This window comes from Protopterus annectens, chromosome 3.part0 (genome assembly GCF_019279795.1).
Source record: "Protopterus annectens isolate FY-2018-M chromosome 3.part0, PAN1.0, whole genome shotgun sequence".
Lineage (NCBI taxonomy): Eukaryota > Metazoa > Chordata > Ceratodontiformes > Protopteridae > Protopterus > Protopterus annectens.
Window position 1 is genome coordinate 640,289,776 of NC_056731.1, and position 13,713 is coordinate 640,303,488.

At 43.4% G+C, this 13,713-nt stretch overlaps 1 protein-coding gene across 1 annotated transcript in view; it reads left to right on the plus strand.

Annotated features, from left to right (window-relative positions):
- Positions 1–10,986: 10,986 nt before the first annotated feature.
- LOC122796505 (calcium homeostasis endoplasmic reticulum protein-like) overlaps positions 10,987–13,713 on the plus strand; it is a 755,064-nt gene continuing 752,337 nt past the window's right edge. Inside the window, exon 1 of the mRNA XM_044065037.1 lies at positions 10,987–11,095. The gene's annotated coding sequence lies outside the window, so the exon portion shown is untranslated. The remainder of the gene's footprint in view (positions 11,096–13,713) is intronic.

Here is a 13,713-nt window from a genome sequence, read left to right on the forward strand (position 1 = left end):
ACTTCAACTGCCTACCTTAGGAGTACCTACCAAAGATATCTTGGAAGCTGCAACTTGGAGTTCAGTGCACACCTTTACCAAGCATTATCACTTGCCTCTTTATTCTAGATCCAGAGCTGGCTTTGCCACTGCAGTGCTGCAGGGACTCATAGCCACCCCTAATCCTCTATAGAACCAGCCACCCTGACTCAGCTTTGGGATTCGACCCAAGTGTAATGACTGCAGCAGTGAAACACGATGAACATAGTACAGTTTTGTACCTACCATAAATGTAGATGTTCGAGTGTCGTCACTGCTGCAGTCCAGGTTACCCACCCGCCATCCCCTCTTTCTTAGCCTGGACTTATCTATACCTTTCAACTGTATAGTACCTAAGTGGTGTATTTGCTGGTAATTGAAGGTTTTGTTTTTACCTTTACTGTATGTTTTATTAGCAGTATGTATTGCCTCCCTATTTGGGGGCACCTGACATCTGGGACAAGAAAAACTGAAGAAAATGGCGTCGGCTGCATCTTGTATTCCCCTGGCGCACTGACGTCAGGGAAGAAGCGACAGCAACCGATGCCGGACCAAGACTTTGGAACTCTGGCCGACTGCAGGACCGCCTGATGGCAGGATAACCCAAGTGTAATGACTGCAGCAGTGAAGACACTCGAACATCTACAGTTATGGTAGGTACAAAACTGTACTTTCTGCTAACTTCATTTCTGAACTACACTCACTAACTCAAAAAGTATTCCAACTCAGTAGAAGTTTGGTTTTTGAAACGCTGCCTCCTTTTGTACGCCAAAAAAAACTAAGCTCCTACTCTTTACACCTACAAGTAGGTCCTCTCCTATAGACTTCTCTGTCAAATCCAACAATGGCACCCTTATCTTCCCTGACCCTACCACCAAACTGTTAGGAGTCACAATCGACAACAACCTTAACTTTGATAGCCATATAAATAACACCATACAAACAGTAAACAGAAAAATGGGCTCCTTATATTAGAATTAAACCCTTCTTAACTCCCAACAGCTAGAACCACTATTGGCCCACTCTCATTTAATCTCAACTCTTCTTTACGCCTCACCTATTTACACTAATCTAAAAAAAAATAATCTTCTCAAACTAGCAAGCTCCTACAACAATATTGCTAGATTTGCCACTGGTAATGCATTTCGAACTCACCATTGTCTGAATCTAAAGCAGCTAAGACTGGCTTGAACTTCCTAACATTCTGATTTTTTCCCAACTTACCATTGCCTATAATATCTTTTACCAACCAAATAATACTCCTGTACTTGCTAACCTCATTACCCCTTATAATAATCTTAATTCCCTACACTCTTCTAGCAAACTAGCTGCTAGCATAAGTAAGTCCAATAACTTGGCAGATGACACCCTTTTCTCCAGTACTGCTGGAAAAACTGGAACCTTCTACCTATAGATCTAACTCTACTACCTTCACTGTCACTCTTTAAGCAAAAACTCAAAAGGCACCTAACAACTCACTGGTTATGTCCCTGCAGTAACCCTGACTAATTTTCAACCATTCCCTACTTCTATCTTCACACTGCCTCTGGATACACAATCGCACTCTGCGTACCCCTCGGTATGCATAAACTGTTACTAGTAAGATGAATATAACTTCCAGTATTTATTTAAACTATCAATGAACTTTAAAGTACCTCATATATCATGTAGTAAGATGACTTATATAATCCTTTATACTCCTCCTTCGTAGTATTGTACTTCTTCTAGACTCCTTTTTTTGTATTCTAATTTCCTCCTACTTTATTTGTTATACATCTGTATATTATATTTTGTGCTATGTTTGGAGCTTTTCTCTCCGGGCTTCTACTGAAAATGGAATATATCCAGTTAGACTAGCCCGGTCAACAAATGTAAAATAAAATAAATAAATAAAATAAAATACAACTGCCCAGATGGCTTTCCTTACGCCTGAAAAGCAAATTCATTTGGTGACTTACTTCAAACAGGTGGCCACAAAAACTCTGCTATCTGCAAGACAAATACTGCAAGCCTTAGTGTTCATGGCCTCCTGCATTCTTCTGATTCCATGTGCAAAACTGCATATGAGGAGACTTCAGTGGTACTTAAAAAGTTTGTGGGGTCAACATTGTCACAGCCTGGAAACAGTGATTCCTATCATACCTTGCCTGTGCCTAGAGTTCCTATGGTGGGCAGAGGCCTGCCGCCAAAACAAGGGACTGCCATTCACACCACCCCCTGCCGCCCAATCCTTAACTACAGACGCATCAGACTATGCATGGGGGGGGGTTCATCTGGCAGGGAAGTGCATTCAGGGAAAATGGAGCGCAAATCAAATGCACCTTCATATCAGTCAAAAAAAAAATTTCTAGCTGTACAGAATGCACTGACAGCCTTCAAGGACTACCTTCATCCAGGATAATTACTGATAAAGATGGACCACACCACGGTTATGTGGTACATAAACAAGCAGGGGGGTACACATTCCTACCCCCTCTGCAGACTAGCCATGGCATTGTGGAACACGGCCTTAAGCTACCAGGTACAACCAGAAGCTCAATTCCTGCCAGGAAAGCTGAACCTTCTGGCAGACAACCTAAGCAGAAATCTCATGGACCCACACAAATGGAAACTGGAACCATGGATTTTCAACATGTTGACACTCAAATGGGGGAGCCCAGACATAGATCTTTTTGCCTCACCCCTGAACTACCAGTTGGACAAATTTTGCACAGGAAGTCATCACAAAAAAGCCTGGAAAGTGGATGCTGTGTCCTTCAGCTGGAAAAACCTATCAGTCTATGCCTTTCCCCCTCTGCCTCTGCTCTCCAAAGTTCTACTAAAAGTTAAACAGGACAAACCAAAAATGATTTTGATTGCTCTAAACTGGCCTCGCCAACACTGGTACCCACTCCTGCGCAGTGTTTCACACATTTCACTGTGGCACCTGTATCAGACACCTTCCCTACTGTCTCAGCAGGAGAACCTTATTCTGCACCCTCCGGTCCAAACATTGAATCTTGCAGCTTGGCTAATCATTTAAATTCCGCCTTAGCACCCCTCAGCAAACCTGTGATGGGTGTCATTTTGGAGGCGAGAAGACCTAGTACTAGAAAATCTTATGCTGACAAATGGAAAAGATTCTGTGCCTGGAATCAATCTCAAGAGATGAGCACAGCAGTGCCCAATTTACCTCAGATTTTGCAATACTTAACTGATATGCCTCACAAGGGCCTGTCTTTTTCTTCCATAAAAATCTATGCCTCAGCCTTTTCAGCTCATTACAACACAGAACCCCCCCACCCCTTCTCTCATCCTCTTCTAAAGCAGTATCTCAGAAGGGCAAAAAACTTGAGACCACCCAGGAGAGCTCCAACCCCTGCTGGGACCTTAACTTTGTATTGGAAAAACTTAGTCTACCTCCTTTCGAGCCTGCTGCTACTGCATACTTAAATTTTCTTTCCTGGAAAACAGACTTCCTTTTAGCAATCACTTCAGCTAGAAGGATATCTGAATTACAGGCCCTTATGGCAGTGGAGCCTTTCACCATCTTTCATGCAGACAGGGTGTCACTCAGGACCAGTCCATCATTCATGCCCAAGGTGGTATCCAGTGTGGCTCTTAATCAGTCCTTTCATTTGCCAACATTTTTTCCCAATTCACAGAACAAGGATGTACACAGACAACTTAGATTCTACTTGGATAGGACTAAATCTCGAAGAAAATCAGAACAATTGCTGGTAGCATTTGCTGCAGGGGCAGAGGGGAAGGCTATTTCAAAGCAAACTGTTTCTAAATGGATAAGCCATTGTATTCATTTCTGTTATAAGCACCTTAGAAAACCTATCCCCCAGGGGATCAGATCTCATTCCACCAGGGCTGCATCTACTTCAACAGCCTTTCTCAGAGGTGTTCCTACTAGAGATATTTTAGAAGCTGTTACCTGGAACTCACTTCATAGTTTCACCAGGAATTATCACTTACCAATTTTCTCTAAATCCAGAGCTGGCTTTGCCACTGCTGTTTTGCAGGGCCTTATAGCTGGTCCTAATGCTGTATAAATCCATCCTCCCAGCCATAGCTTTGGGAATCTACCCAAATGTAATGACTGCAACAGTCAAACACGATGAACATAGTACAATTGTGTACACTTACCATAAATGTAGATGTTCGAGTGTATTCACTTTTGCAGTCCTGGTTACCCTCCTTCCAGCCCCATTTTTCTCTTACTATACCTCTACTTTCTTTTACTATGCTTAAAAGCCTTTTTGGTGTATTTGCTTTTGTTTGGAGCTATACTTTTGTGTTTTTAATTATATTTATTTATTTTGCTCCCCATTTGGGGGGCACCTGACATCTGGAGCAAAAAAATCTGATGTAATGGCGTCGGCTGCATGTTTTATACCCCTGACGACCTGACGTCATGGAAGAAGGGACAGCAACCGACACAGGACCCGAGACTTTGTTAATCAGGCCGACTGAGGGCAACCTGCCAGCAGATTACACAAAATGTAATGACTGCAACAGTGAATGCACTCGAACATCTACATTTATGGTAAGCGTACACAACTGTACTTTCCCACTGATTCAGAAAGTCCTTCTGAAAATTCAGGAGGACAAACCAAAAATCTTGTTAGTGACTCCTTACTGGCCAAGGCAGCACTGGTTTCCCCTACTTCACAAACTAGCCATGGGCAATCACTTCGTTACCCTACAAGGTGGACCTACTGTGACAAGACAAAGGAACTCTCCTACACCTACATGTACAGATGTTGTTTCTGACTCTGTGGGTGATAAACTTTTGATCCCTTTCAAATACCACTACTTAGAGTATATGATTTCAGTCCTAAGTGAGGCTAGGAAACCTACCACCAGAAAATCTTTCCTGGCTAAATGGGAAAGATTTGCAATATGGTGTCTGCAAAAGGGAAGGGACGCCAGCTCCGCTGAGGTTACCCTGGTTCTAAACTATTTGTGTCAGTTGATAAAAAGTGACCTTTCTTATTCTGTAAAAGTGCATCTCTCAGCCATTTCAGCCTGCCTGCCGCTGGAATCTCCCTTGCTGGCCAGGCTGGACGTAAAGCTCTTCCTTAAAGGGGTCTTGCACATGCGACCACCTAGGAAACCTATCCCTTCACATTGGGACTGAACTACATCTTAGAGAAATTAACCCAACATCCCTTTGAACCTGACGGGCCTTCCTCCTTGCAGATGTGTATATGAAATACGGTCCTGCTGGTGGCTATCACTTCAGCCAATAGAGTGTCAGAATTGCAGGCTTTAATGGCCTATCCCCCCTACACCGTCTTCCACAAAGACAGGGTGTCCTTGTTAACCAATGCCTCCTTTAAGACTAAAGTGGTCATTTATCTCTCTTAACCAATCCATTCATCTGCCCACCTTTTTTCCCTCACCCACTAATAAAGGGGAGAGGATACTGCACTCCCTGGATCTGCACAGACAACTTAGATTTTACGTGGACAAGACGAAGGACATCAGAAACACTAACCAGCTTTTTGTCTCCTTCCACCCCAGAGCCCTGGGCAAGGCAGTCTCCATAGGTTCATAGATAGGTATTAGGCTATCTGCCCGAAGGCATTTATAAGCCTAGTCAGAATGTGTTGGCTTTCGCTGCCTCCTTAGATTAGTTCCCTGTGCCTCTGTCCAGCAGAGCCATTGAAGTGATCCCTGGGGTAAACTTTCTGTTTCTTATCCACTCGTCAAGGTTTCTCTTGAAGAGGGTTAGCGAGGATCTCTGCCTAATGTAGATTGGAATCTTGTTCCAGAACACGGGAAGTCTCTGGGACAGTAATCTATCCCTTCAGTACGTCCTATTTATTGTTGTGGTGAGGGTTAGATCCCTGGAGCGTGTGGCTCGAGGGGATATGGTTTTCTTTAGGTGGAGCATGTCCATCAATTCTGCGTTGGACATGGCCTTGTATGTCAGGCAGAGATCACCTCTGAGTAGACGGTATGCAGCCTAGTACAGCTGGAGTTTCTTCAGTCGAACTCCATAGGGCATCTGCTTGAGACCAGTGATCCTCTTGGTGAGGAACTTCTGTGGTCTTTCCAGTTGTTGCAGGTGTCTTGTAAGGTACATCCCAAATGGGGCATTGTACTCTTGTGATGGGTCTGATGAGTGATGCGTAGAGGGGCCCAATGACCTCTTTCGATCTGGATGCAAACCCTTTTGTGATTAGGTGGGCCACATAGGAGGATTTTCTAACCACTTTGGCAATGTGATTATCAAAGGAGAGGTTACTATCTACTTGGGTCCTCAGATCCCTTATTATGTCTTTCGTGTTTAGGGGGCTACCCACCTTTTGTTTTAGTTTGTGGGTACTTTGTTTTCTCCAAAGGGGGTGACTATGCACTTTTTGGCATTTAGCTTGAGACCATGGTTATGACACCAGGTATCTGTCTCAGTGAGACCCTTTTGGAGGATGTCTTTGTCAGCCGGAGAGTCAATTATAGCCCCTATTTTGCAATCATCTGCGAACTTGGTGAGCCATAGTCCTCCTGTGCTTGCCTGTACCTCTGAGAAGTATATGCCGAACAGGAGGGGTCCTAGGACTAAGCCCTGGGGAACGCCACTTGTAACTGGTTTAGAGTCAGACCTAGCTCCTGCAACTCTTACCATGTGGGTTCTGTCCGTGGGCCAGTTGGCAACCCATCTCGTGACGTAGGGGTTTATGTTCAGGCTGGTGAGCTTGTCTATAATACCTGAGTGGAGAATAGTGTTGAAGGCCTTTGCGAGGTCTAGGTATGCTGTGTGGACCAACTTTCCCTCGTCTATAGCCTTGGTAACTGCCTCAAAGAAGTCCACCAGGTTTAGGAGGCATGATCTGCCCTTAACAAAGCCGAACTGGGTTGGGTCCAGTGTTTGGAGGTTTCCAGTGTCTCTGTTAATGAGATCCATGATGATGCACTCCATAGCTTTGCAGACCAACCTAGTTGGGCTTATTAGGGTGATAGTTCCTGGGGTCCGTTGTGGCTCCACCTTTGTGGAGTGGAATAACCGTTGTTGTGCGCCACTCTGTGGGCACATAGCCTGTGGAGAGGCTGAGTTTAAACAGTGTGTTTAAACAAAGTGTCCAAGCAAACCATTGCATGCTGGATCAGGAAAGCTATTTGCTTCTGCTACTGTCACCATGGAAAGGAACCCCCAAGGGGAATCAAGGCCCTTTCCACTAGAGCTGTGGCCACCTAAAGGGCCTTCATGAAAGGCCTAGACACAGTATACATTTTGCAAGCAGCCGTCTGGGCCACCATCCACACCTTCACCAAGGATTACAAATTGGACCAAGTTTCCAGAACTAGGACAAGATTTGTTAGGGCAATCCTGCAGGGTCTTGTAGAACACTCTGCATCTACCACCAACCCATAATCCTCTTAAGCTGTGGTATGCTCCCACACCTAGAATACTGCAACATTGGAATAGAAGGACATAGAATAGTTGTGTAAAATCTTACCATAGCTGTAGATGTCCTTCTCTTTCATGTTGCAGTATTCCTTCTTGCCCAGCAGTCCCTCCAGGTCTTATACCTTTCCTGTACTACCTACATTTCTGTAGGTCTCCAAGTCACACACCTGAAAACAACTGGCATACCTCCTGCTGGGCCTTATTCTCTGCCTGTTGGCCATCAAGTTCTGAGTATTGTGCATGCAGACGTCACATTTAAGGCCCCTGGTTTATGGCCCTATGTGTGACGTCCCACACACACTACAGCAGCCAAGCTGAAGCTTTTGTATAGAAGCCGACGTACAAGTTGCCTGAGGGCAAGAAGTCCCACACCTAGAATACTGCAACATGGAAGAGAAGGACATCTGTGGTTATAGTAAGATTTTACACAACTGTAATGTGTTTACAGATGTTAACTGAAATGTGACTACAGTACATTGGATGCATCATGTAGGGCAGCTGCTACAGGTTGTCTGTCTGTCTCAGACCAAGTTAACACTGAACTCCTTGATGTCCTTCCTGTTGGAGAAGGAGTTTCTTTTTGGTCCCCTGCTGAGAAATGTCTTTAAGAAATTGAACAAAAAGGGAAAAAGAATAAAAACTGTATAAGAATTTTGTTTCTGTTCCACACCTAGATTTAAGAGGAATTGCCCCTCTAAATCTTGGCCTCTGCCTCCAAGGCAAGAAAAGGGGAGACCTTCCTGAGGCAAGAGACCAAGACAGACTAAAAGGTAGCAGCCTGTGCAACACTATAGACATGGGAGATCCAAGGACCTTATCCCCTCCAGAGAGCAGCTGTGACTATGCACAGCAAGCTCCCCCATCCCCAAACCTGCTTCTTTCTCCCTCCCTCCCTCTAGTAGGGAAAGTTTCTTCCTTCCTACAGCAGTGAAAAGTCATTACTGGGAACCAGTAAGTCCCAAAAACCCAAATAATATAAAAAAGGCTACTTCATTTAGTTCGGGTACCCCCCCCCCCATCCTTTAGGGATACCAAAGCCTCCAAAAGACCAAGAGGGACTTCTGTTCCATCTTACTAGAACTTCTGTTGACAGAGGTTGATTCAGCTAGTCCTTGCAGGAGAGGAGAGTACAGGGTTTTACTCAAAGATCTTTTTGGTCCAGTGAATGGAAGGCAGTTGGAGACCAATCTTAAACTTGTCAGAGTTAAACAAATGTATGCACATTTCAAAATTCAAAATGTTAACCCTACAAACAACTGTTACCCATGATCTTACAAGAAGCATTTGTGGTTACCCTCGATATGAAAGGATGCCTGTGTTTCACATTCCTATAACTAAGGACCGCAGGAAATGTCTTTAGTTTGTGGCAGCAAGGTTACACAACCATGTCTGTGCTTTACCATTTGACTTTTCCACTTTTCCCAGGGTTTTCACCAAATTCCTATTTCCAGTTATAGCCCATTGCAGGGGTTGACATATTAAACGTACCTGGATGACTGCTTCATCCAGGGGAAAATTCATTCTGGACCTTCAGACAGCCATACAAGTCACCATGAATTGCTCCCAGAAGGTGGGCCTCACTCTGAATCTCCACAAGTATCATCTTCAACCTCAGGTAAGAATTCCCTTTCTGGGTGCACTGATAGTGCAACAAAATGCCTTCCTGTCCCAAGACAAGGTTATTTTCCTGGAAACTATATGCACAGCCTGCTTTTAAAGCAGACAACGTCTGCAAGGGAATACCTGAGGACATTGGGATACATGCCATCCTGCATCTTAATGGTTCCTCTTGCAAAACTACATATGAGAAAACTGTAGTGTTTCCCAAAAAAACTCATGGGAACAGCAAACCTTGGTGCCTGTTCTCCCCTGCTTAAAAAAGGATCTACTTTGGTGGAAAGATACCATCCTGCAGAACCGATACCATCCTGCAGAACCGAAGTTAACTTCTCTCTGCCAGAGACAATCTTCACCTCAGACAGTTCAGAAATAACCAAGGGAGCACACTTAAGACCACTAAAAGTGCAAGGTGTCTGAACCCTATTGCAAAGAAAAAAATGGATGTAAACCAGAAAGAAATGCTGGCAGTGTTTTTAGCTATAAAACTCTACCTGCCCCCATTTGAACCCACAGTTTCTGCTTCTCTGAAATTCTGTACTTGGAAAAGCATAATACTAGTAACCCTTAACCTCAGCTAGATGAGCTCTAGACTCTGATGGCATCTCCTCCCTTCCTTACTTTCTATAAGGATAGAGTGTCTTTGAGGGTGGAACCCATCCTTTATCCCTAGAGTGGTCAGTGAGCTACCTCTCAATCAGACCATCAGTCTAATCTCCCTACTTTCTTTTGTAACCCACAGAATAAGGGATAGAGAATCTTACACTTACTGGGCTGTGCACAGACAGCTCAAATTTTACTTGGACAAAGCAGTCAGTCCACAAGACTGACCAGCTGTTCGTTTTCTTCCAAAAAACCAAGCTAGGTAACCCATTTTCAAAACAAACTATTGCTAACTGGATTTCTAAGTCCATCACCTTTTGTTACACTCATCATGGCAAATCTTTACCGTCACAATAAAAGCATATTCTACCAGAGTAGTGGCCTCATCTGGATTTTTTTATATAAGATGGTAGACTCAGTAGCTATCCTAGAAGCAGATACTTTGTCTTTGGTGCATTCTTTTACCAAACATTACAGGACAGATATTTTTCTTAAATCCAGAGCTGCCTTCACAAAATAAGTCCTCTCTGGACTGGTTGACAGCTCTCCTATGACTCATCCATCCATCCTTTACTTAAGCTTTGGGAGTCACCCAACAGTTTGGAATACCTCAATAGTGATCTTAGGAAGGTCAGTAGTACAGATAAGTAAGAACTTAATGATAACCGTAGATGCCCTACTAATCACTGCTTTAATATTCCTTCCTGCCCTGCTATCCCCTTGTCTGCCTTTGCTTACCTCTTACCTTGGACCAAGGGGAAGCCATTTTATGCCTTCTCCTATCTTAGATGACCAGTTAATCTTGTACTCTCGGGTGTCTACAGGCTACCTGACTTGAAGGTAGTCTAAGGTTTTACTATCATATGTCCACATATGTATCTGTGTGTGTCCTCAAGCTTAGGTCATATGTTGGACATATGGCTGTATGGAAAGTTTTGGCTTTGGTGTCCCTGCCAAACATGCAGGTTATTTGGAGAGATGACCCAACAATTGGAATATTGCAACAGTTATCAGTAGGACATCTACTATTATAGTAAGTTCTTACACAACTGTACTGTTTGTGAAAGAATAAGAGCCATGTATGACAACAGCAGCAGTAGGAAGCACACAACTGTTCTGTCCACTAAGATCATTTCAAAGATTACTAATATGAGTACTTGAAGATTTGTTTCTCTAAGTCTCTTTCTTTTGTATGGGGTGAAGGGAAGTTGTAAATTAACTGGATCCAAATAACACACACTTTTTTTTTGCCTTGCTAGAACTCTAAATGTGTTTCAGTTTTTCAGAATTGAGCATCCTGAGACTGTGTTCTAAGGAGCTTAAGGTGTTATTGTCTTTCAGGATATTAAAGTTGAGCAATCTGAAGGAAGGACGAAGTATGTTGTTGTGGAGTTTGCCAACATTGCTAGTGTCTGCAAAGCTATTAATGAAGTGGATGGGTACAAAGGCCTTAGGGTAAGTCGTGTTTTGTTGTACTTTGTTTATATTTTCCTTTATCTTATTATTATTTTATTTATATCATAATAAAATACATGAAACTTGGGTGGGTAATAGAAGTCATACTGATGATCTTTAAAAGTAAGAAAATACATGTAGTCCGGTTGTACATACAGCTTTTTGTGGTCTCTGTCATTTAAGCTTGCTGAAGCAGTTTAGCTCCCCAAGAGGTGGTAAATCATGGAGGATTTTACTGTGGTCAGGTTTTGTCTCCATTCCCTTACCTTTCACTTTGCTGCATTCTGGTTTAAACTAGGGAAGGATACTTAAGTAATTCTGCTGCTATTTTATAGCAAGCATCACATTGAGTCGTAGCACAATATGGCCTCTTTTAATAGGATGTGAGCTCATCTGTGTGCAAAATGGCAACTGCTGATGTCTTCCTTAGATCAGTGTTGTAGTGTTTATAGTTCTTGTATGTTATTCTGCTGAGGGTAACCTGACATATGGCTGGGTTACCAAAGACAAGTGACCACTTCTTGATGCTGCATACATCCAGCATATGACCTCAGCCTGCAGGCATAGGGGTACATAAGCAAGTTTATGAGTATAAGACAGACTATCTTGTTGCCAGTATGAAAGCAGAGGATTTGCTACCATTGGTCTGAATACCACATCGTTGTGCTGCTACCACTGCCAGGGTTTGGTCAGACGAGTGCCCCGTTGGACAACCTTGTTTTTCTTACTGTTTTCATAATGATTTGTTCATGTCAGCTATGAGCAGGAAGTGCAGCTGTGAAGGCAAATTCCTTATAAAGACCTCCACACTCAGTGTTTGTTTTGCTTAGGAGTTGAGCAGATTATCGTAGCTGTAAAATTAGTCATTTGTTTGTCTCTAAAACATTTAAAATCTGGTCAGTTTCCCTAAATACCTGTTTGCAGGTGCAACTTCTCGAGAGCCTTGCACTTATCAAAATGGCAGAACCCTCTGCATCAGATATCCCGATAAATACCCAAAAAGTTGTTTAGAAAACTGAAACTGGCTACTTTGGCTGCCCATTCTGACTTGGACATATCCACTAAGATGCTTCAGGAATCTGTGGTACATCAAAGCTTGGATGAGACACTGGAGGTTGATATGGTGTCTCTCACTTGCATGTTACAATGTGACTGAATTGCTACAGTAGAGAAGTGGGAACCTAAGGTCATTATCTCAGAGGGACCTGAGAACATACCTCATATCCTAGTTAGAGAAGAGATATCTGGCTCCCCTTATAAGGTTCAACAAGGTTCTGCAAAACTGTGCTTTGTTAAAGCAAACATCCCTGTGAAGAAGAAGAAGCAAAAGACTAAACATCTCTCTTCTCAGTGTATGTCAAATGAAAAGGAATGGCTGGACTTTTCTCAAGGCTTATATAAAGCCATCTTATCGTTGAAGCCTCCTTCCTTCTTTCCTGCCCTTTTGAAAAGGCAGAATGAATTCTCTTCAGAGGAGTTGTAGTTGTAATTCATATAAAGACTCACTGACTTTTTACTCACAAATATATACTAAAGGACAGCTGACCTCAGATGATGAGGATACATTATCACCATCTTCCCCAGTGGAAAAGATTTCCTTTGGGGAGTCAGTTTCCAGGATGATGCAGCATTTTGAGTAGGACACTAAGCAGGTCTCAGACGTACAGAATAGGTTTGTTTGTCTTTTCGGCTTTTCCTGGTTAGGGTTCGCCACAGCGGAACTCCAGTCTGCTAATGAGTACTATAAATTATTGGAAGTAGGACCCCTAAGTCTTCATTTTAGCCCCCTGTCCTGGAAAACATTTTGGATACTTTTACATGTTCGTCATGTTTCACTGTTGCAGTCATTACATTTGGGTAATCAGCTGCAGGTTGCCCTCAGTTGGCCTAATTAACAAGGTCTTGGGTCCTGCGTCGGTTGCTGTCCCTTCTTCCATAACGTCAGGTCGTCAGGGGTATAAAACATGCAGCCGATGCCATTACATCAGTCTTTCTTGCCGTGCGGTGCCCGCAGCAGAAGCAGTTCGCAAGTGCCGGTTGGCCAACTCCTGAAATTTTCATTTTCGAGTTTCAGAACCGAAGTCTTCAACTAAAAGCTAAGTACCCTGTTGGGGAAAATTTTTCTTGCTTCTTACCGATGTCAGTAAAAGTTAATAATTGCATTACTTGTGGGAAGCAAATACCTCATAAGGATTTTCATTTGTACTGTATTCCTTGCCTAGGCCCTGACCACGACGTACCTTGCTGTCCGTTCTGTGCTTTATTTAATCAGCGCACTATCCGTCGGTACATTTTTGCTTCTAAATATTTTGGTTCTCGGTGTTAATTATCCAGAAATGACATCTGTTAGCCATCCAACTACCGGAATACCGAAAAAACGCAAAGAAAAAGACAGAGACAGGCCGTTGAGGTTCAAAACTGCCGACGATGCTTCTCCTAAGCCAGTCGCCAGTTCGCCGTTACTCAGTGAGGCGCTTTCGCAGCCCCTGATACCTGCTACGTCTGATAGACAGGCCTCTACTTGAGACCCATTCGGAGTCCGGTATGCCATTAGATGCTTCACCTATGGAACCCGCGGATGTCTCTACCTTGGATGGGTCCGGAGCCGCCATGCAGGC